Raw genomic sequence first — 27572 nt, 5'->3', positions numbered from 1 at the left:
TCCGTTTTTAAAATTATAAGAAAATGAAAATTTAATGCAAAAATTTTTTAAAATTCTATATAATACATATATTCTATTTCAAAAATATAACAAAAATATTTAAAAGAAAATTATACTTACTAAAAATTTTTTTTTTAATTTAAAAATCGATGGTACCTTATTAAATTGTAAATGCTATATAAAAGAGAAAAATTATATATGAAAAAATTTCTAAAATTTTTATTTTAAAATTTTCAATAATTTAAAAAAAAATTTTTAAAATCAAAAATAATTTTTTAATAATAAAAATATATAAAATATTGTGCACAATATTTTCATTTCAATATTGATTAATACATATTTATTTATGTACTGTATATACATGCACTCTCTATATAGTAAACGTACATAAAGATAAATTTTAAATGCACATATAATAAAATAGTATAGTATAAACAACAACAAAAACAAATAAGAAAAAAAAAACTATACTGAGTACAACATAGTACAACCTGTCTACCCAAAAAAAAAAAAACAAAAATTATAAAATACAAACAACAACAATAAGGAAAAATGAAAATATAAAAATACTAAATGAAAAACAAGAATATTTGTTTTTTTTTTTTGTTAAATTTATTCACATAAAATATATATACCGATGTATATAATATCTATATGTATGTATAATACATGATGTATCAACAATAATTCAAGTAACTTTTTAATATTATATTTATATTAATTTATATATTATATAATAAATGTATAACACTTAAAAAAATTTAAGTACTACTAAAAACAAAAAAAAAAACAAAAGTAAATAAGAGAAAATTATAAAGAAAATATAACATAAACAGAAACAAAAAAAAGGATAATAATATACGCAAAATAAAAATTATTATAAGATTTATAAAAAAAAAAGAAATTAAATATAATACTTTTATATAATTAATAAAAATAAAATAACAAAATAAATATATATATATAGAAATTTGTACAAAATTTATGTCATAAATATAAAAATAATTCAACTTTTTGCTGCAATACGTTTCGAGGAAGGAAGCCAAAATACAAAAGAAAAAATATAAAAAGAAAGAAGTAACAAAAAAAAAAGGTAGGTACTCGTATTATTTATTAATTTCTTCTCTTTCTTTTAATTATTTTTATTATAAATTAAAATATACTCTTTATATGGCTATTACTATTATATATTTTAAAAATTATATAAAATTACTAATTTATAGTAATATAGTTTTATTAAAATGAGAGTACCTACAAATAAAAATTGTTAAATATTATAATATATAGTATAACACTTTATTCTATATAAAAATCGTATATATACTTTATTCGGTCTAATATTTTTTTAAACCGAATAAAATATCAATTTATTCTTGTATTTAATAATTATAGTCACATTAGTTGAATGGAAAAACCAGTTTTATTAGAAATATGGCATCAGCTGAATTGTTATGCTGAATGGTTTAGTAGCATTTAAATTATTAATTTGTCAATAATTATATTATCTATAATAAATTATTTTAGTTAATAATAGTTAATTGTGAAAATGATATTTCCCGATTAGGCCTAATTAATCCTATAACATATATGTATATGTATATATACTTATATGGAGAGACCAAAATAAAAATATTGAAATGAATTAAGAATGAAATAAAGGCAAAAGGGATTTTAATAAATTTTTAAAGAAAAATGTTGAATTACTTATAAATGAATTTAATAATGAATAAGTAATCACAATTTTAACTGAAATCTTAAAACTACGATTTTCTTAAGAATTATACGTGCCTATACATATATATATATATATAAAATAATAATTTTTAAAAATTTTAAATTGTAATAATTAAAATAAAATCTAAAAATATTTTTCTTTTCTTTTTGGCATATAATTCAATTTTCAATTATAGAATAATCATTATTATTTTTAATGATTTCTTTGTTTAACTTGTGTTAAAAATTTTCACTCTGTAATAATGCGGTGCTCTTTACAAAAAAAAAACAAATATTTTTAATATACATATATAAATATAAAAACATTATATGTATATAAATATCTTCATAGAATATTTAAATATAAATTTTGAATGTGCATAATAATTATATAAATAGTACCAAAAAAAAAATTAAAGTTAAAATAAATATTTTATTTTAATTCTTTCTTTAAAATTATACAATAGTATTAAATTAGTATGATAAAAAAAAGGGAAAATATACACATATATAAATATATGTATAACGCTATAATATAATAATAATAATATTTAATATTGTAAATATACGGCAGGAAGAAAAAAAAACAAAAAAAAATGAGATTGACTTAACTAACTAATAATATTATTGTGGATATTTTGTACGCAAGCGTCCTAATGCGTGTATTTTAAATTCTGTTATACTCGTATATTTTCTATTTAAGTATTACTTTTCCTGGGTACAGGAAGGAGGAAGAGATTTTGGAGTAAAAAAAAGGGTCGGTTTTTTGTATGTTTTTTTTTTCTTTTCCGAAAAAATTTTTTTTGGGGAGAGTTAAAGATTGGAGAGATTTTAAACGTTTATATACGTAAATATGGATTATATACGAGTATAACAATATTAAACTTATTTCCTTTTCTATTCTTTTCTTTTATAACATTATTTTGTTGTTTATAAAAAAGTTCCCAAAAAAAAAAAAAATTGTAATGCGTAGTTTTCTTAATACATATACTACTTATATAGTAAATTTAAATATATGTATATTATATAATGAATATATCATGTATACACATATTGTTGTAGGTAATAATGTAGCAATAACAAAAATAACAATGAAAAACAACAACAAAAAAAATCTTTCTAACGTAAAAAGTTGTGTAATATTTTTAAATACACGCGTCATACAAATACTTTAACAATAGCAATTGAACACATAATAATATTTACATATATATGTAGTATATAAAATTTACATAATAAATGTATATGTATACATATATACTTTACATATTGGAGTCTTCAATCAATATAATATGCACGTATATGTAAATATGTTTAAAATATTAAATAATATATTAAAGAAAATATGACAGAATTATAAGAAAAACAAACAAAATTAAAACAAAAAAAAAAAAAAAATAAACCTTGTCATTCATTTGTATAGTGTGTAAGGACTTCAAAAATAAATAAACAAAAATGAAAATTGTATAAAATAGGTACATATGTATATATGTATATATACGTAGGCAGTATAAAATTTTCTAAATTCTTACATTATATGGATTTTCTTAAAATAAATTTTAACAAAGAAACCTATAATATTATATAAAAATATTAAAATAAATAATTATAATTTATATTTTTATATATTACCTAAGTACCCAATTTTTTTTTTATATATATGCATATTATTGCATAGTATATATTTACAATATATATACATAGTATATTTTATATACATACATACATAAAATTATTATATTATGTTTGAATTTTCAATATAATAAATAATAACTAATTTCGTATATAATTATAATGTTATATAATTTAATAATATACCAAATTAAATATAACAGATATTTAGAATTATTTATAAATGTTATGTATACTATAAGTGTCATATGTGATATGAATTATACTTATATGTATATGGAATGTGTATTTTGAATATTTAGGAATACCAATTCAACAATAAGAGAAAAGTGTTATAAAAGTGAAAAACAAAAAATAGTAATACGGAATGAGCGCATTAGTCTGCCTGCATTATACTTTGAACTAGTCGGAGCAATTTAAATTTAATAGATTTATAAACGTAAATTGCAATTTATAAACACAATTTTGAATCACATCATTTTAATACTGTCATGTTTATTAAAATTAATTTATTTTACTCCACTTTCATATAATATCATGATAAAATATTAATTAATTTTGAAATCAAAAATTTAGCAGGAATATGTAACTGAAATGCAATATTTCGTGTCTTGAAGATTTTTGAATTGGAAGTCACTTTGAATTAGAGTGTTTATGTACAACAATTTAATTAAAACTGTAGTTTCTCGGGTCAAAAACCATTTAGTATAACAATTGTATAAGAAACAGGTTTTTTTCCAAAATGTAAACTTTTCAATTAAAAGTTTCTATAAAAATCTTAATATATTAATTTTTAAGGGATAATCAACCTTATTATAATATTTTGTCAAAAAGAATTAAAAAAAAAAATTATTCAAAACTAAAAGTATGCAATTATTGAACCTAAAAGTATGCAATTTATATATTTTTTAAAGAAATTATTAAAAACAAATTCATAACTAGTTCGCTAAGGTATACATATGCCAGAATGACTCCTTGTGGTTCCGTCGGATCCAAAAAAAATCCCGCGCTCATGAGAACTATTCTGAGTTTTGCAGAAACTGGCTAAGGTTCCTGACATTTACATTCGCTAGGTCCGTAATCTGTAGAAAAAAAATTACTCTAGGTATTTCCGCCTGTTCCTTGCCAAAACTGGAAATGAACAAATGAGCCACCGTTTTTTCCTCCTCCTCGTCTGCTTCTAGAGAGATCGGTGCACAATGCAGCTCATTCTTCTGGCATGTTTATCAATAAGACCCGTCATGATACCCTTAAAAATTTCTTCAAATTATCCTTATTTTTTTGTTAGTGATTTAACTATTAAAGTAAAATAATATTTGAACTGAAATAAAGATTTAAATATTAAAGACCTTGATTCTTATACAAATAATAATGTGTTCTAACTACTAATTATTATATAGAATTTATAACACTTCTCTAATTAAATTCTTTTCCTTTTATTTATATGTGGTGTTATTTGTTATTTGCTTCTAAATTCTTTAAAATTATATGTATATAGTAAAGTATAGATTATTTGAATAATTATAATATTTATATACAAATATATTTTACGAGTATATCTATACTTATATCTTTCTACACCTTTTAATGATATAATTCTAAAAGGAAAATAAAAAGTTAATGCGATTATTAAAAAGCTTATGTAAAATTGAAATAAAATTTTTTTTTTTATAGAAATATTAAATAGCTCTTATATATTTACACAAAAATACATAATATGTAGATATTTATAATATATATTAGTATTACATGCGTTTACATATATGTACATGCGTTGTAAATTTATTTACAAAGGAAAGGATTTTAAAATAATATTTCGTCCAATGCACACAAACAATTTTATATGTATATACATTATGTGTGTACATATGTATAAAAATTTCTATTAATATTATAGTAAATACGTAAAGAATTAGGATATATATGAGAGTAAAACTTTTTAACATGCTACATACTAACATCTTTAATTTTAAATTGAATAAAAATAGAAACAAAGCATAAGTTCTGTATAGGTATTGTTTCGATTTTTGGGTAAATCACCTCCCCCTAAATCAGTTCCATTCTTAAATTAAAATTACGTTTGTAGATCTACTTTTAAGCATGTAATTTGTAATATTCATGAAAAAATATTGAAATTGTTAGGTTAAAAACTTTAATATAACAATATTATTTTTTAACTAGAAATAGTAATAAAAATCCTCTAATTTGAATAAAACAGCAACTTGAGCTTTTGATATTTATTTACGTTATGACTTAGGAGTTGAAATTATAATTTCGGGACATATTCGATACTTTTACGAAATTTAATGTTACGAGTGAAATTTATGACCAACAATATTTTAATTCAATATGAATTAATGTTTAAATTTTAAATACAAACTTTTATAAATATTTTGGTCGCATAATATATTATATTTCGTGTTTAAACAATATGGAGATACGAAGATGTTATTAAACTTGCAATGAAAAATATAATTAATGTGTTTTGTATAAAAATTAACATTTCAAATAAAACTTTTAGAAAATAATCTTTAATATTTCTATATGCATAAAAACATTCAATTTTCTATTGATAGCATTTATTTTGATTCATGTACATATGTATAACAATAACACAAATAATTATTAACCAAAATTATAACATTACACTTTTAAAATATGTATGACAAAATTTTCTTTAAAAATTATTTGTTATATTTGTATTTTTTAATTTTCTAAACATAGAATTAATAATATATGTATATAGAAATATAATACAAATTTTATTATTATGTTGTTATACATATTACCATGATTATTATTATAGTACAAATGATTATAATTGTAATAATTAATATTCTTTTTCCTTTAATTAAATTTTATTATATGTATGTATTTTTTTTATTTTCAATTTAATTTTTCGAACATACTTAATATATTATTATAGTTATCTATACATAAAATAATCTATGAAAAATTTCAAACAAAGAAAATAATAATGTTACACATATTATAATGTTATATATGAAATTATTATGAAAGTATAACAATTCTAAATTAAATATATATTATATATAATGTTTAGAACAAAAATATTAACATACATATATATTATAATATATTCTTTAGTAATAGTATTTGATAGTAGTAGTAAGTATAATAATAATAATAATATTATAGTGTATTATGACAAATATATAATATATTATTATATTAGAGTTAAAATATAGTGATTTTACGGTAAAAATAATAATCGGCAATTAAAACTATTCTACTTTTATTAAGTTTTAATGTTCTAATTAAATTCTTAAAGAAATTTGTGTATATGTGTATGAAATTTAATAATTTAATCAATATTGAATACTACAAACACTTATATACTACATAATATTATTATGTACAGAACAAATGAGATTTAATTCTAAATGAAAATTTTCGAGTTTTTTTATGAATTGATTTTTTTACGCTGTTTTTCTTGTCGTTTTTCATTTTCTTTTTCTTGTTTTTCTCTCAAAAAAAAAAAAAAAAAAACAGTTTACCAAGTAAATTGTGAAAATTTTTATATTCTTTCTTTAATAGAACAAAAAAATTTTCCATTATGATTTTTATATTATGCACAAAGCATATGTACATATGTATGTATATATGTGAATGTGTGTGTTTTAACAATAATATTAGTATAACAGTATATGTATGTAATATAATAATACAAACGTAGATATAATATTATATACATACATACATACATACATACTAATAATTTTCATTGACAAAGAACTTGAATCCCGTAATTTTTTCCGTTTTCTTTATTTTCTATATTTTTGTTGTTCTTAATTGTTGCTGTTGTTGTTATTGTTATTATTAGTATTTCTTGTTATTTTGGTGGTGTTGTAGATTTATTAGTATTTATTTATTATTGTTATTTTTTTGTATATTTTTTTTTTCTTTTGAACAATTTCGCAAAATTTTTGACATACAATTTTTAAATACATAAACGTTTTCAATATACATTTTATTATATTTCATTCAAACATGTATATTCACAATATTAATATATATTTAAATATATACACACACACACAATTTAGTGATAGAATATTTTCATTGCGTGTATAGAAAGTAGTACTACAACAATTTCTGTTCTTTATTATTTCTTTGTTGTTTGTTTTTCTTGTTTGAAAGGCAGTTTTTTTCTTTTGATTTATTTTGTATTAAATTCAATTTTTAAAAATATCATTAAGCATTAGTATGAATGTGCATTTTAGTGTATATATACATAAGTATATACTTATAAATAATTTAAAATTTAAAATTCAGAATAATTAAAGGTATTCCATATGCATTTTTTTATTCTTATCTTAAAGACCCATGTATCTGGATTATTGTTATATAATTTTGTTGTGTAATTTTATTATACTTATTATAAGTAGTATTAAAAAAAGAAAAAATTGATAACAAAATACATTGCAATTATATATGTATGTAGGATAGGAAAGAAAGTAGATTAATGAGCGTGATGTAGAAGAGTAAAAAGAGTTCAATGAGAATAATAAGTAGGTACGTGGACGGTATTACATACTAATATTAGCTGATATTTATGAATATTTAATAATAAAAGCTATTAATAATCATACTAAAGTCACAATTGTTTTCAAGAAATCCTTAATTTCATTATTTTGTAAATTTGTTCGGTGATATTTTTCCAATTTTTAAGAAATAAGATGGTTACCTCATTCTCTATACTTTTGGCTATAATATTACTTTTTTTTGTAAAATATTAATGTTTTAAAAAATTTTATCAGTTTAAAAAGCCCATAGTAATACTAAAAATTGACATAATTGCAAATTGAAATTTTCTTGAATAAATTTTTGAATACATGATCGGGGTAGAATACTATATGTACATACATAATTGATTATCAAATGTTAATAATTTTTGTCATTCACACAATAAGTACACATATAAATTTCATATACATATTATATAAAAAATTACTAAAAAAATAATTTACAATGTCTTGTATTTAATGCTAATTTTACGACTTTGAAAATAATATTTAACATGATGCTCAAATGAAGTCAAATGTCGTTAAAAAATATGGTATGCTGTTAGAAAAGAACTGTTATACAGGAGTAAAACTAATGTGTAAATTCAATAATATTAATTTTAATACAAAAATTGATCTATATCGAAATAAATACAATATGTGTAATTTTATTCACAATTATTATTTTATGAATAGGCTGGCAGGAGCATTATCATTTCGAACCACTTATAATATGAAATATATGTATATACTATGTAATTTCGCTATCGGTTGTGTAATTTTTATTGTTATTTTACCATGTTCCCTTAACCCCTCTATAAATATGTACAATTACATGTTATGTAATGTTTACAAAAATTATATGTGTATCAACTTATTTGTTATAATATAAAAGTTTGTGCTTATTTATGAAGTAAAAGTAAAATGCATTATGTAATGTAATTTTATAACATTATATCTTGTATATCTGGTATACATTACCCCTAATAATTGGATAAATAAATCGAATTATATAATCAAGTAAACATGAATATTGAACAAATACATTCATTTCACAACATACATACATATTTTATTGTTCAACAGAATCTAATGTACCTACATATATGTATATTACATTTTAAATTTATCAATTTAAATTACATATGAGATTCTGTAACATTTTTATTTATCATAGACACAATGTATATTTATTATGTATGTATATATATTTATAAAAAAGTTTATTAACATTTTATTTAAAAAAAAACAAGTAAAATTAACTTTGTCATCTTATTTAATTACATAACAATTATTAATAAAAGAAAAAAGTGAAATTCTGTTAAAAAAAATAAAAAAAAAAATAAAAAAACAGAAAAAAAAATCATGATCGCAAGTTAAACAAAAAAAAAATTTTAATTTTTTCGTTTTTGTTCTTTTTTTTTTTTTTGTTCTGCCATAAACAGCGAAATAGTCATCAATTTTAAAATTTCTTCTCAATCTACATTACTCCTATGTTATATTATACTTAACATATAAGCAAATTTGTAAATACACATAGCAATATAAACACACAAACCTGCAAACATGTACTTATACCTATAGTCGATTTAGATTTTGTCTCGAATAAACGTAATTTTTTCATTTTTTGAATTTAACATGTTTTTCAGAATTTCTGCTAGAGATCTGTTCGTGACTCATGTTATTCGAGTCACAATTTTTTACGTGGGGCTATCCGAAAACTAAATATTTTACTGTATTTCAACATCGCTCCAAACAGTTTCAGGCAATTTCATGACCATGATCCGCGAAATTAAAATTTGGGGTTCCAGTTGTAATGGTATAAAAAGACATTGCCTTACAAAATCCTTTATAACTTTAATTTAATTTATATTGCCTTCAAATTTATATTTCCAATTGACTTGTTCTGCAATAAGACTATAAGATTGCTATAAAAATTGATATTCAAATTGAAACTTTATCAAATAATTTTTCATATACTGTTTACCACATTAATTTATATCTTAAAATTTCTCGAAAATTTGATTTATGTCGCTTGCCCGAAACAAGCACTAAACCAATGTTTATAACTTGCCTAAATCAATTTCATTAATTATAATGTTGATTTTGACTTTTTTTTGACTTTAAATATTAAAATTTTTATTTATATGTTTGTATGTACATTGTATATAAATAAAATAACTACAAATATTATAAATTATCAATAAATTTTATTATAGTTTTTCTCTCTTTCTATCTCATTCTGTATTCACCTTAATAACTTAAGTTTATAAAAATAAAGAAGAAAAACAAAAAAAAAAAAAATTCTAAATTGTGATTTTGTTTTTCGCTGTTCTTTCACTTTTTATGATATTATTATTAATTTTTGTTTTTTTGTTTTTTTTTTTAGTATAGTACAAATACCTGCAAAAATTTTTTTTTATAAATGGTTGTATAAAACGTTTATCGCATGCTTTTTTTTTTATTTCAAACACACTCTTAAAAAATAAAATGTTAAAATTATACTCTAGCTATACAAATTTAGAGTATGGTATTAAATTCAATATTTTTTTACAATATGTATGTGTGTATGTAAGTATATAATCTTATATATTTACATAGAAATACATTATTAATATACTTTGGGTAAAATAAAACTCAAAAATGTGTAGTATTTGCTCATAAACTGAACATACGGTACGTTCAAACAATATAAAATATACTTTCGTTTAAGAATAAAAAAAAACATAAGTTTAAAATAAAAAAAAAAAGCGAGAAAAAGCGACTTTAAATTTAGAAGAAAAAAAAATAATCAAAGAATATTGGAGTAAGTTGTAATTTTTTCTTATTGTTTTTTTTTTTTCATTCGATTATCTTAAGTATAGGTACTTATGAAACTCTTTTTTAAGAAGAATATTGAAAATCGGATTATTTTAATAGAATATTGTCTGAATATAAAATCTTAAGTAGGTACGTACGCACTTGAATATTTGATAAAATGGATAAAAATATTATGTGTTGCAGATGTGTTTTATAGGAAAAATATTTAACAGAGAATATACAAGCTAATTTAATATTTTTACACTCTAGGTACTTGTATTTTAAGACCTGACTTTAAAATTACAGAAATAAGGTATTAATATACCATTCAGCAATTACAATTTATAAGCTGAATTTTGTAATTATTCTTGATTTCCATAATGCAATAATAATGTATGTACTCTAAATTTATGTTCAAACGAAATTCAGCAATTTACACCTTAGCTAAATTTAATATTTAAAGGCGTTTAATAAAAAGCAATTAAATCACTTGTTGCAATTTTAAATATCAAAGTTTATTCGAATTTTTTACAATAATTATAATCTTATAATTACATACTTAAGACGTTTACGAGTAAGTGGTGAATTTAAATTTGTATATTAATCTTATAAGGATTACCTTTCGCAAAAAATCACTTTAGACTATTTTTATTATTGTTATAACAGTGAAATTATTAAAGTGAAAAATATTATAATAACACGACTAAAAACGTATTATTTAAATATTATTTAAATATCATATTATATTAATATTATTTAAATATTTATTTTATTATGTACCTATAACTACATACATACACACATATATGTTATTTTACATTGTATCAGAATTTTAAGATTTTCTTAATCGAAAATATGACATAAAATCTATATACATTATATTCATACATTTATATTATTAATATACAATATTATCATATATATCAGATACATCTCAGATATATCTCTTTAAACATAACAATACACATATGTCACCCGGCCGGCTATTACAAAATATTTCGTAATAATTAATTAAGAAAAACGAAAAAGTTTATATACATTGGCAAAATTTTGTATACCACTTTTAATATATATGAATCAGCAATTAGCGGTATATTGATATATATATATATATATATATATATATATATATATATATATACTTATATATTATATTTATACATACAGACATATAAATTAAAAATTTTTATAGTGTTGTATAATAAAAAATTATTTGAAAACAAAAAAAATTAAAGTGATCAAAATTAATTTTAAATACTCTATACACACCCCATAATAATTAGAGAAGTGTATGTGTGTGTAGGTGTTTGAAATTATAACACAGAATTAAAATAAAATAAATTAAATTTAATGTTCTAAAAAATAGATTATAACAATAATTTTTTGATTTTTTTTTTTAAATGTAAACTATATTTTATAATAATTTTAAAGTTTTTCGGAATTCAAATGAAATTTGTATTTATAATTTTTATTTATTAAAATGAAAGTTTTCCATGAAATTCAATATTTTATATTAGACAATATTAATTAAGTTTTTATAGATATAGCAAGCTAGTTCCATTATTTTTAATTTTTTTAATTATTTTAATTAGGCATTCTTCCCCTAACTGGTAAGTAAACGTAATGGCTTGCCGCAATTTTGGTATTTTTTTTTTCATTATTGCCAAAAAAACTATAATTAACTATATTAAAAATAAATATTTTTTATACTGAAATTTATTGATTATATAGAATTTAAAATTATAAACGATAATGAATATTAAAATAAATTTATTATTCCTGGAAATATTTTAGTATTCTCATAAGTAAATTCGAATTCGAGTACTGCTTTGTAAAGTAGCACATTTTTCGTGAAAGAAATAAGTAATTTTATTTTATTGCATACTAACAGGGTGAAAACAAAATTGAAAGAAATATTAGTAAAATCGTTTAATGAATAATTTTTTTTGGAAATATCCTAAAAAGACAAACTACATGGAAACATTGTGTTACAAAATAAATTAATGAATTTTGAATTCTACTTATTTCATAATATTTTTAATAATAAGAAATAGCATATGAAGAATTTTAAATAATAAGAAATACAATATACAATAAATTGGAAATAAAAACTCAGTCGTAATGCAAAACTTTTAAAATATTTCAAAGTAATTCTAATTTAATTCAAGTAATCAGTGAAAAAAATTTGTCTCGCTCAGCCAACATAATTATAAAATGATTATAAAGTTTCTATGTTCTACAATATTGAAAAGAAGAAAGAAAGCCTAGTATAGCCAAAATTTTCTTGCGTTATAATATTAATTATCATATTCATAATCAGAAATAGTAAGATTGTTGTGATTATATTCCTTATTCAGCACAACTGGTTTTATTTTGTTGAAAAAATTGAATTTTTATCTATTTATACCCATGAAGCTTTTAAAAATTATGATAAAATGTTTTGGTTTTTTATGCCCTAAACTTGAACACATCTTGTACGAAAAATGTACGAATGCAAACATTCTTAACGAAATAACAAAGACAAAAAAATGTTAATGACTTTATTCGACGATTTTATACAGTAAAAAATTGTGTAATAATTATAATATTGAATTTTTGAAGTTTGCCGTCGCGAGTTTTATTGAAAAACAAAAAATTTTCTTTTAAATACTTTCAACTTTGTAATTTTTTATTCTTAAATATAAATTCGTAATAAAGTAGAATTGCAAGTACGTTTACAAACATCTATAAATCAAATCCTTCATAAAATTTATTTTGTTTTGTCATTCTTGAATTTTGTTTTTTCTAATATCTTATAATTTCTATATTAATAGTTGCAAATTCATTTTTATACCATTATAGATAATTTGCAGATATTTTTCTGCAAAACAAAAGAATGGAAAATAAACAACTGTACTTTGTGTGTTATAATGAAAAATGTGCACAAGTAATTTAATAATTTTTTACTATTTTAAGGTGATAATAATAATAAAATAATAACGGTGACTCAGTGTAAACTATATATAGGCATATAAGATAAAAAGTCCAACAAAGACAGTAATTTTAAATTCGATTATTTCTTATTAATTAATCATATTCATTATTAATAACATAATAAATTCTGAAACTGATAAGTATGGGAAGCATGTAGGAACATTTAAATATTATTCATTACTTATTTGCATAATATATTGCATAATAATTAATATTACCATAAAAATATAAAAAATATTATTTTGTTTTAGTTAATTCCAATTGTAATTAAAAATATATTAGAAATATTAAAAATTTAAATAACATTTAGAATGATAATGGAAATGAATTGTAATAAATTTTGGGAAACAAATTTAACAAAATTTTAGATTGATTGAGCCGCAAATATTTTTCTTTTTCCTTTACCTATAATTATGTAATTGCTTTTAAAATTATATATCTATACAATTATATCTATAAAATTACAATCTATACAATTATCTATACAATCAATATATCTATGGGCAATTTAATTGTATGTATATGCAACATCCAAGTTCCTCTTATAGGCTTTTGTGAAAATTATAAAATTAAATTTTAATTCATTCCGATATTTCGAATTATAATTTATTTTATTAATACTTAGTATAAAATTAATAATATTTCATAATAATTTGATTCAGTTCTAATAACTTAATTGCCTATGGTCTACATATATAAATTTATATAATCAAATATTTCAGAAATAATCTTGAAATCAGCTATATTTAAAATTACGCAGCAATTTCTACTCAAAATTAAATTGCATATTGTTAATAATCCTAAAAATATGCAAATGTATTTGAGATATTCCAAAAAATTTTCTAAATACCTCGTTTACGTAAATTCTAAAAATATTGCATTCTTAGAATTTCCTGTAAAGAAATAATAAAAATTTCATTTTTAGCACTTTTCCAAAAATTTTTTGAAAAAAAGTGCTTATTAGTTTCACTCTGTCCGCCCGTCCGTCCGTCCGTTCGTCCGTTCGTCCGTCCGTCCGTCCGTCCGTCCGTCCGTCCGTCCGTCCGTGTGTCTGTTTACAAAACTTCTACACCTTTGAAGATAGAAAGCTGAAATTTAATACGTGCATAGATCTTTACTAGAAACTTATTTTCGTAGAACAAAATTTTTACCTATCTCCCCCCCTCTAGAAGTCATACCACCCCAAAGCCGCAAAAATGGCCCATTTTAACAATTTCTTGCAATGAAACCATAAGCATTTTTGAAATTTTGCAAGCGCAGAAAGGCAGTGGCTTGCTTCCCCTAGCGCGGTATACTATAGTTAAACTTTAAAAAAACAAAATGGCCGTTCAAATTTACCGTTATCTAAAGTCCTTTTTTTCCAAATTTTTGATGTCGTTTTTCTCCTATACCCCAGCCTGCAGAAGCTTGAAGTTTTAGGGGCTTTTAGACATTAACAAATAGTTCATTTCGTTAGAAGAAAATTTTTTTCTTTCTCCACCCCCTCTCAAGTTATCGCCTCTTGAAATTCGTAAAATTTGAATTTTTGACACCTTAAATTTCCGAAACCGCAAGCTTTTTCAAATTTCTATAAACGCAAAAAGCTAACGGTAAATTCCATGAAATTAAAAAATGTAATTATTTTTCTTAACTCACACAATTAACCCTTAAAATCCAGCATTATGTTAACCCCTTTTTATGTTAATAGTTTCGTTTATGAATGAAAATAATTTTAATAGTGTGGTGGATATACATAGATTGTTTTTAAAAGCAGTATTTTCACTTGTTGAAGGGAAAAGTGCTACAATACAAACCATTGGTTTGACCCAACTTTATTATTCTGTGACTTCAATTTGTTTTTTTATTACTTATAAACTTCTTTAATACTAATTTCTTTGTCCCAGTATGAAAAATGCATTAAAAGAAATAAACAAAATTATACTAAGTCAAGGGTGTTTTAAATATATCTAGCATATAAAGAGTGACTATATGATATGGAAAACATAAATATTAATAATAAATTTAATTAAACTTTAATTTCAATTCAAAGTTTGAATTAATTATTTATTTTATTGTAATTAGTATTCAATACTATAAAAAATAATTTAACTATGATGTAAAATGCAAATTTATGGGGTCTACATTTTAAAAATTGTATGCATATATTTTAGGTATATAACAACTGGTTGTTTATTTTCTTACGCACAAATAATATTTCTTTAATAGTCGAACTTTAATTAATTCACATGATTTTTTAATTTATTGTTTAGTATTTTAAATATTTAGTAAAATTTTAAAATGAAATAGTTTTATTTATTATCGAAAATTAATTAGTGTAAACAAAACTTTAACAGTCATTTTTAATAAAATTTGAAGTTGTTATGTTCAAAATTATTTTCTTCAAAAAGTAATAGGCTCTATACATTATTATTCAGTGTCGGCTTGACACATTCTAAAATACTATAAAAATATAACATTAAATTTTTATATAGCATTTCAAATTTTAGGCAAATTTTGAAAAGAAAAGTACTCTATCTTATATCTGTTAGAACTTAATTCCCGCCACCATACTTTTTTTGTTATTAGAGGAATTTCAAAGTTTTTTTTTTTCACTTATTCTTTGAATTTTATTCTGTTTTTCTATGTCCCTGTATTGAATCAGTTCTGTACTTTGTTTAGAGATTGTACACTAAAAATATAGTTTGTGCATTTTGTTTTTTAAATTAGCGTTTTCTGTTATTTTAAAGTTATCATATACTCGTATGTATGTTTACTCGTATGTATACACTTTAATGTGAACAAATATATGTTGCAGTGTATATGAATATTAACAGCCATATGCAGCTTATATATTGCTGTTTCTGCATTTATAAAATGTATTTATGTTGATATAAATATATTATGTATATATTATATATATGTATGTTAAATTTGTATGAAAATTTTTTGCGCCTTCATACGTGGGAAGATAAAACTTGTTTATTATTCGATTTTCTTTTTCTTTTTCTTCTCTTCTATTGTATTTTTTGCTTATACATTTTCAATTGTATTGTAGTGGTTGTTTTATACTATAATAATAATAATAATAATAATAATGATAATAATAATAAAATAAATAAGGTAAGACACGGTATTATAAAAATAATATAGGTGATGAACAAAATGAACATTCTCAATAGTTTATAAAATGTTTGTGTGAATGTATGTATATATATATATATAAATGGAAAGTGCAATAAGAATTTGAACAAAAGATGAAAGCAGAAATAAATCTAATCCCATTGTTTTGTACTTACCATTTCTATGTATGTATGTATACGTACATGATTTTATAAGATTTTCAAAGATTTTATAAATAAAAATAATATTGGTAATATACTCGTAATAACGATAAAGTGAGGTGAACATGCTGTTTTTTTTTTGGGTTTTAAATAATAATTATTAAATATTTACATTATTATTTATTGAATTTATAATAAATATTACTGTACAGTATCGTTAGTTAAGAACACTGAATAAATTTATTTACTAAATATATGAAAATTATTTAAGATTTCATTAAAAAATTTTAATTTATGAAAAAAAAAACAAGAAGAACCTTTATGATTCCTAGGGATAAGTATAAATCGTATGATTTTTTAATAAGCTGGAATTTGCCATTTTAGGTATTAATCGACTTTTATAGAATTTGTAAAAAAGTTAAGGAAATATTGAAATTTTAAATATTATTAAATTTACAATTTAATCAATCTCTACTATAAAATTTACTCGATCCTCTGCTATAAAAACATCAGAGCTCAAAGCCTCTAAGTATAACGAGTTTAATTTTAATTGAGTTTAGTTTAATTGTTGCCTGGCTTTAAACAAGAATTTCAATATACTTCAAATATTTAACATGTAAATAACATGCAAGAGTTATTGTGTAAGAACTTAAATGGCGATAATGTCAATTTTAATTCTTTAAAGTTAATGTTGAAGATTTTATTATTTTGGCTTTACTTTAAATTAAAATAGCTCCAGAATTTTTTGTTTCAACGTATAAAAATTAATATATGTATTTCAAATTCAGTCAGCGTTTTAGTCTAAATCAAATATTTTTTTATACATTGTATGTTTCTCATACATATGTATATGTAAAAATATCGTATAAATTTTAATTTAAAAAGTTTTGTTAATGATTAGCGTTATCACATCATATACATAATCTATTTATGTACAAAATTTTCAATTAAAAGAAAGTAAAATAAATAAATTCGGGCAGCTAATATTCTTACGAGTATATAAAATCACGTAGTCTCTTGTTCTGTTTTTTATTTTCAGAAATTAGGTATAGAGTAGATTTTTCAGAAATTTATTCGTTCGTATATGTTATTAAATTTCTTCTATTTTCTATTTATCTATAGTTTAGCTCAAAATTATTATGTTTTCAGAAAATGCAGATAAAGAGCCTAGAATGAAGGTATGGGCAACAATAAAAATTTTCAATATTTAATTTTATAAGTATAGGTTTTTATTCTCATATAACATAATTTTCATACAAAACAGCTTTCTATTTGAAAAACTATCAGAAGTGTCACATTACTATAGAAGAAGCAACCCAAATACGGCATATTTAGCGGTCCAAATAAGTTAATAATTCAATTATGTCAAATATTAATTCATTTTTAAATTATTCGGAATTCATTGTGTGTATATCGAAATTATATAATTAGTATACATTACTACATATATTATATTCATTGAACTACAGAATAATTATAAAGTAATGATGCTTATAATTATTACATTTTACAAAATTATTACTGAATCTATATAATATTATAAATATTATTCTAATTAGCAAACTGTATAATTTTTTAATGATTTCGTAACATGTAAATTATTTAATTTTTTATATTAAATTGCATTATTGATTGATATATTATATGTAATAATTATTAAATATAATCTAATCGAATAATATTATGACTATTTGCATTTAGTATAATATAACATTATTAAAATATTATATTAGATATGATAATTGAATCTAATGAAACACGTTTCTTAATTCCTCATACATACATACATACGTATATACTGTGTATATACTAGTGTCATTTACTATATTTAAGAATAAATTTGCAAGTAACCTCTTGCTATATATGAAAATAATTAAATATTTGTAAAATTTCTTTCTATTTTAATTTTGTACTTATAATGCTACCTATATATTTATGAATGTTATTATATTTATGTATATTAATAATAGATATGTACACTTACATATGTATATGTATTAATTAAGTTGTTTATTCAAAAAAAAAAAAAAATATTTGCTGATAACCGCGGTCAAAAAAACAAATATTTTTATTTTTTTTGTCATTAGTATGTTTTTTTTGTGTTACGAACATACCATACATGCTTATTAGTATTGTGTACACTTAGTTATGTATAATAAATAATTATGAGCAGATTATACAAGTCTATATATGTAGATATTCTATTTTTCATGTACAATACACTTAACTTGATAATTATTATAAAATATTAAATTTTATTTTTTTAATCGGTTAATAACCTTAATAATACAGGGTGTCAGATACTTTCTAACATTTTACTTAGGTAATATTTTTGTATACTTACCTACATACATATGTATATGTATAACATCATGATAATTTATATTAATTCTTTTATTTATTTATTTAAATAAATTTTATTAGTTACAGTATATTCAATATGATGGATAGCAGACAGGAAACTTTTAAATCAAAATATAACAATTTCAAAAACATCGTCTTACTTTGCTAATCTTACAGTTCATGGAAAAAATGTATTTTTAATTCAATAAAGCCTTGATTTTAGTTACATATGCTTTTAACATAGATATGGGAACAGTTGAGAATTTTTTATATTTGCATTATCCTCTGACTTTAAAATTTATATTTGCAAAGCCCTCTGGTTCTATTAATACGCAGTTTATACATATATTGTCGTTTATAAGATGAATTGTGTATCGATATGCAGCATATTACTAGAATTTTGAAGTCATATAAATTTTCCCGTTTTCAGTAATGTGTATATATATATATAATTATGTATTCTATTTACGCCTACATATATGCAATTTTTTTTCGATATTCAGCGTTTTTAAACTCTTTAAAACATCCTATTCTTTTTCTAAAATTTTGCAAAGCTAGCTATATATATCTCATTGGGCATATAACATTTAATTTTATTAAATCATACAATTAAATTTTCAAAATTTTATCAACACTGTTCAAAATAAATTTTATATGGATCTGGTTTTTATTGTTATCAAATTTCAAATTAATTTTCTAGAAAAAACCATTATTTTTGACTTAAAACGTTATATGTATACATATACATATGTGCAAATTAATAAAAATTATTCATAAATGATATTTTACATGTACATACACATATACATTCATATTAATAATTTTTTGATAAAATAAACAAGTCTTAACATGTTTTGTTAATTTCTACTTGCCTAATTTATTCTAAATAGGAGGTACGATATTGCATCTACTTAAATTGTTATACAATTTTCTTTTATGGTTATTTTTCTTTAAATACATACGCACATACCTATGTACAATTCTATACTATTAAGTATAGAATATTCGAAAATATTCAAGTGGTTATTATTATTTATGGTAAATTAATTTTATATTAAAAGAAAAAAGAAATGCAAATACATGATTATGATGAATGTACATGCGTACATACATACATAGAAATTTATATGAACTTATGTGTTTACTTATTTGTCTGTTTTAATTAAATGAAAATTAGTATAATTTTAAATAGCTGTATAAGTAGGTAGGCAACATGAATTTCATTAAATTTATTAATGATTAAAGTAACAATAATAAAAAAAATTAAATTTAAATCTTGTTAGTGAAAAAATTAACTTTATTTTTTTTATTTTTATCAAAATTTATGCATAATTTCAAATGCACGTCTAAGTTTAATAAATTATGAATTTGTATAAAATTTTAAAATCTAATAAATATTGCATTTATATAATTAACATTACTTATTTTGTACATTTATTTTATGACCATAAACGACCACTTATATGTATGTAAAATGACCAGTTAACGCGTTATGCGTTGATGTGGACTACAAAGCAAAAAAAGGACTTTATCAATTTCAATTTCCCCTTGACTTTCTCTCCCTTTATTGGAACCTAAAGCCTCACAGAGTTGATTTTCAAAAATTTCCCGGAACAAAACTATATTTCCAACAATACTATTTGTGTTTGACCACATTTAGTGACTTTCAATTTTAATGTAACAGGACTTTAAAGAAATCGAAAAATTTTTCTATAATTTTCGAATCGGCACATTTTTAAAAACTTTGTTTTTTGAAGAAATCATCGTGGGACTGTTTTAAACCATACTTTCCAAAGTTTTATGGTAATTTGATGAGCGGTTTATTAATTATTGTAGTGAGATTTTGGAAAAATTACATACACCAAATTATGCGACAAATATTTATTAACTTTTCTGTTAAATTTTTTACATAACATTTTAAGGCACTTTAATTTTTTAAGATTGCTTTCTGTTTAAATTCCAAAATCCGCACCTATTAAACCCACATTAAAAAGTTGCAATTTTACTAAACCCACGACGGTCTCTTCCTAAAATTTTAAGATCGTTCCAAATTTAAAAACCGAAAATACAATCAAAACTAAACAACTGTTCAGTTGTTAATGGCTTTTAAATTTATTGCAAATTCATATTTAGATTTAATAATTTAATTATGAATTCAAATTTTTCTCTTATTAACATGAAATTATTGAGTAGTTAATAATATAAAAGAAAAGAAAAATTACTAAAAGATGAGGATTACTTTTTCGTATTATCTGTTTCCGATTAAAATTATTATAACTTGCATGTAGAAAATGTGTAACTTAATCTTATCTACATCCAATAAATGTTTATCCGATCAATCAATCATAAATAAAATAAATTAATTCTAAATCATAAACAGAACAAAAAACAAAAATATTATTACGAGGGCTAAAGGGCTTATAGAAAATTCTAGTTGAAATATTTTTGTAATCCAGTGATATACAAATCAAGTACATATAAAACAAAGTACATTCATCAGCATGCTTATATTATACATACTTTTAATACTTCGAAATTTCGACCTCATTTCGCAATTTATACTTTTATGCTTTGTACTTATTCATATATATACCAATCAATTAAGTGGAAAAAAAGCCCTTAAGAGACTATAAATAAAGAAAAAACAAACAAAAATAAATTAGCCTTTTTGATTAGAAACAAAGTTTCAAGTGATTAATATTTTTTGTTGTAATATAATTATTTAAAGTATAATAATTATTGTAATAACTAATAAAAACGTTATATAACTCATATAATCGAAGTTATAGCTAACAATATTGCTATTAAAGTTTTATTTATTACACTCTTTATATACAATTTATATCTTTTCATGAATTGAATTGAAGTGCTTTATTTACAGTAATTATCCATTTTGTTTGTTTTCTATGATTTTACTATAATAATCTAATAAAATAATTTAGCAAATATAAAAATACCCTATATATTAATTGCAATATATTAAAAATATTTTAGGTGCTATGTACATGAGTCTGTAACGATGAGTATTTATTATTTTAGGGAGGTTTTTTTAACTATTATTTTAAATTTGGAATTAATATAAAAATTTCAATTTTATATAAGATTTTATATACTAGCAAACCTGACGCACCTTAGTAAAGTTTCAAGGGAAAGTTTGAAGGGAAGAAATGACATTTTTTGTTATTTATTTACACTTGCAACAAATTTCCTTGTGCTTCATAAGTGGTCATTTCTAAAACGATTCGCAATGGAAATTAACGCTGTGCATAGCACTAAATTTAACATGTTTTTTTCTAAATTTTTTTATCGGGATCTGACGCGTCACAGCGCGGATTTCCTTAAATCTCCAGGAACAAGAGTTGTAGGTGTCCCCGAAACTTTTCTAACAATCCTCATTTTATTTTATTATACTATTACAGATATAGTTAGCCGTATATTTACAGGATCTATAGCGTGAATTTGTAAAACAACTTTTTAAATTTTTATGGAAATCGAATTAATAAAGTGCATATAGGATGCATAGACAGGCAAACATCTGTATTTTTACACATACATGACAAACATGTGTGACCAATTTGCATGTTCAACATACTTTATCAATATGCATAATCACCATGTTGAACTAACTTGCATGACCAACTTCTATACATGTTTGGATTTTTAAATTCTATAACAATTTGGCATCGACTCAATGGCAGCTCCGTTTTTTTCGTGTCTTTCTATAGGGCAAGAGCTAATTCCTAAAAATCATCAAGAACAAAATTTGTAGATTTACCCAAGATATTTCTAACATTGCTTTATATAACCAAATTTGAATTTAAATTTTTTATATTTGGTTTATAATATTTTATGCCTATTTTATTTCTTGTTCCATATATTTGGCATTTTAAAATTTCCTAAAATTTCTTCAATATTGTTATATAATATTCGAATTACAGAAAGCATGCATGCAATAAACTTTTTTTGGAAAAATTGTTGCAGACAAAATTATTCTGTACAGGTACATACACATATGTATATACATACCCATATACAAAATTCTATTAAAATAAAAAGCGTCTTTATGTCTAGATGACAAGAGCCAAATCTTAAAACACAATTAAAAAAATAATCATACAATTAAAAATGTTTTATTTTAATAATTTATTTTATTTGTTTTTCAAATTCTGAAATACAATCATAACAAAAAAAAGAACAGAAAAAATGCGATAATAAAAATTATTTTTTATTTTTTCCTTATTAATCATATAGCACAGTTGAATTAGTGACAATTTATACGTACTTATCTGTATAAATGCCTTATATACATATGTGTGTAAATAGTTATATGAACTGTAATAAAAAAGAATCATAAAAAATAAAAACAATATATTGTAGGTTATTAATTGTAGGTTATAAAATCCAAAACAATTCAAAATAATTATTAATAATTTTTGTTCTTATCGAAAAAAGTGATAAGGGAAAAAAAAATTTTATATGCGGAAAGAAAAGTAATTTTTGTTGTTTTTTTTTTTTCTTTTGAAACGAAAAATTTAATTTTAGTTTTTTGCAATTTAGAGGGCGTATTTCTTAATGTCAAACATTTTATGAATTTTTTTGAAAAAAGGCAACATTTACATTAAAAAAATGAAATTACAAGTACTTTTAAAGAAAAACAATCAAATTTAAGATTGGTGAAAGGCTTGAAGGTAATTTCGACCTTTGAAGTATAAGTTTTGTCTGATCATCTCTCTTCGATTTCAATATAGAACAAAAATAGAGAGAGTTTCAGATGTTCGATGACAAAGTAGTGCATATGTCAAATGAAATTTTTAGTTAGAGCTTACATCATTTGTTTGTATTCATAGATTTTGCTTATTTTGATTAGAATTTTATAAATGTGTAATTTTTAGATGTGTAAGCATCTATGAATTTCGTTTTGAAGAAAATTAGAATTACATCCAATTAAAATTCGTATAATAACATTTAATGTCTAATCTTTGTCCTACTTTGTATTTTTTATATAAGAATTTTTATATAAGAATGACCATTTATAATTTAATAATTATTTCAATATAGTTTTTTGCGACTTGATTTGCGGAAATGAGTCCTAATTTGCAAAAAAATTATTTGAGTCTTTATTGAAAATTACATATTAAATTTCAATACAAATCGAAGGAATTTATGGCCATATTATATGCTATAAAATTTAAAAAATAAAGGCAATAAATTAATACTAAAGAAAAATTAAATTTCTTAGTTCTATGTATTTAAAATTGCGGGGACCCATCTAAAGTCTTATACACACTTATGAAAAAATTTGCATTATGAAATTAGCTTATGCGTTAACTAATTTAACATTGTTATGCTACTCTCCTGCTATCTGTATTATAATATTATTATTTACTGAAATTTAAACTTAATATAAAATTAAAATTCAAATGTCATTATAATTAATTAGTTTAACGAAGTTTCCATTATAAAACCCTTCATATATACAAAGGTACCAGGTTATATAAAAGAATTATAACATAATATCAAAAGAAATATAAAATTATCATGTGTACGTAAGAAATTCAATACTTTTGTCAAGGTTATCGTAAAAAAAAAATAAAGCTAAAATTATTTATTTTCTTTTTTCTAATAAAATGTATGTATGTAAATGACGTCAAAGAATGACTCTTAACACATACAAACATATTTTGTATTTTTATTCTTAATGAGTTTGGGTTTTTTTTTATATTTTGTTTTTTCGGTACTCCAAATCAAATTTGGTTTTTTTCCATTTTAGTTTTTTTTTTTTTATTGATAATTATTATGGTTGGTAACACCAAATTAAATTATTTTTTGAGAATATACCAAATTGATCGAAAATTTCTATCAGATGATTGCATATAATAATTATACATGAATCAGTAAAATCAGAATAAAAATTCGTTATCTTTATCAGTCATTTATAAATTAACCTTTAAATTGTATGAGTAGTTTTCAATACAATTTTTTTTAATGACTTTATACAGTTATGTTTATATGCGAGGAAATATGTTATAGGCATATAAAAAATGACAAAAAATAATCTGTGAAATTTTGACGAATAATTTTTAAAATTTTGAGACCTTTTTGACATGAAAGTTCATTTAAGAAGTTAATAAATAACAAAGGTTAATACCTTTTTAAATATAGGCAATTTTATTACGTTATTTTCATGATAATAGTGGGTTGTATTAAAATATGCAATAACTGTGCATAAGTGGCATTAGATAACTCTTACATAATAATGCTTTCAAATTTTAAAGAAACCATGACTTCAATAATGCTGTAAAAAAGATTTAAGTACGGTATTAATACGATTGTGCAAATTCTAATTTTTAACAAACGTTACCAAATCATTAAAAACATTGCATTTTTATGCTGCATTTTTTCGATACCCGATTTACTTTTATTTTACGTCTCCACTTTTAAGCATTTGGGAAAAGTCTACAATGTCAAGAGCTTTTACTAAACTTTTTGGAATTTGATACTTTGTAAAATTTTCGTCGTAAGCGCATTATTGAAGACACGGAAATACTGATATACAAATATATATATTTTGAATATATGCATAAATAATAGTCTTATATAAATACAAATGTTTTTTTGCATATTTTATGGCGAAAGAAATGAAAAATTTTAAATTAGAAATTTAAATGTAATATATTGTAGTTACATATTGTTTTATGCATGTATATGTGTATGAATACACTAATTTATTTGAAATGAGTAAACAAAAGGTAACAAAAAAATTTATTATAATTGTTATTGTAAATCAATTGATACGGAACAGAGGTTCCGTGTGTCTGTTAACGTTTAAAATGTAAAAACTTAAAATGTAAACACTTCTCTATAGATCATATAGTTTTTGCTTGTCTACCTTTTTGAAAATTATAGCCCCTCGAAGACTCAAAAATTTAATTTTTTGACATTTCATTGTATTGAAAGAACAGACATTATTCAATTCAGCAAACACAAAAGAAAGTAAATAGTCGTATATTTTATCGTGATCTATCATATAACTGGATAACTACACATTACAATGACAAAAACGACTGTTTTTTTCATAAAATTTATAAATCATCTTAAATTAATAAAATATATATAGGAAATATTTTTTACATGCGAGGGCAACGATTTGAAATGATTACAATATTTGAAATCATAAATTCATCGATTAATAATAATAATTGCTACCATTATAATTCAATATAATTATAAACATTCATTATTATTATTATCAATTAATACAATAATATTCTTCTGTTTTAATATATATGTAAATATGCATAAAAAATAACGTATATTTTTCTTTAAATAATTTACTCTTTTCATTTTATTTATCTTATTTTCCTTCCACATTTTATAAGTTAAATTGTAATAAAGCTTTTATAATTTTCATGTATATAACACCTACATCTTAGAATTAAATGAAAAAAAAATTGAGAATTTCATAGAGGAAAAAAATAATAATAAGAATGGAAGGAAAAATCAGCTTATACTTTTTACAAATTTTTTCTATATGCATATTATGGAATTAATTATACATATATATATATATGTATATATATAATGTTCATGATATAGCATACTATACTAAATATATGTATATTTAATGTGATATACGCATATGTGTAAAGCAATCTATTATTATAAACGAAAAACAAATATTATATACCATTAATATACACAAATTTCTCCGTAACACTACTATTGCAAATATAATATACTTATATGTACATGGATCCAGGTCCATATAAAGTAGTATTTCTTTGGTATTAGCATATATATATATACGCAAAAATACAAGTATATTCAATTTACTATAATTTTTTATATTATATTTAATATATATATATATATATATATATGTATATTTATTTACAAATATTATGTGTATTCTCTCAATTAAATTTACAAAGAAATTTTTCTTTTTTTTCATTTTTATTTTTATAAAATTAACGAAAATTTCAAATCATTGTTACAAATTTGTCTATATATATATATACATATATACATATATAAATATTTATTTAAATATATAATATACACGTGTCTTTAATGTATACCCCGGATATTATCTAAAAATATCCTGATAAAACTTTAACACAGTATTATTTAAGTTACCTATGTGTATATGTATATATAAATATGTATGTATTTATGTACAAAAAAATTATATACAATCATGTTGTATTACTAGAAAACATGCACACATATTATTAACATCAGTAATATGAATATATATAAAGTATAATACTTTTACTATATTAAAATTCTATTTATATAACAAAATAAAAAAAAATAAACCAAAAAG

The 27572-nt window shown here is 21.3% G+C and overlaps 1 protein-coding gene across 2 annotated transcripts in view; it reads left to right on the top strand.

The window, feature by feature from the left end:
- Positions 1–789: 789 nt before the first annotated feature.
- Positions 790–27572, top strand: part of LOC129615059 (uncharacterized protein DDB_G0287625) — a 39763-nt gene continuing 12980 nt past the window's right edge. The window contains exon 1 of one of the 2 annotated variants that reach the window (XM_055530112.1): positions 790–1093. The gene's annotated coding sequence lies outside the window, so the exon portion shown is untranslated. Of the gene's footprint in view, positions 1094–10546; positions 10678–27572 lie in introns of those variants that run through there. The other variant, XM_055530113.1, reaches the window with a different exon arrangement.

This window comes from Condylostylus longicornis, unplaced genomic scaffold (assembly GCF_029603195.1).
Source record: "Condylostylus longicornis isolate FDR11 unplaced genomic scaffold, ASM2960319v2 ptg000135l, whole genome shotgun sequence".
NCBI lineage: Eukaryota > Metazoa > Arthropoda > Insecta > Diptera > Dolichopodidae > Condylostylus > Condylostylus longicornis.
The sequence above is the reverse complement of the archived record's forward strand: the minus strand, read 5'-3'. Positions and strand labels throughout refer to the sequence as shown.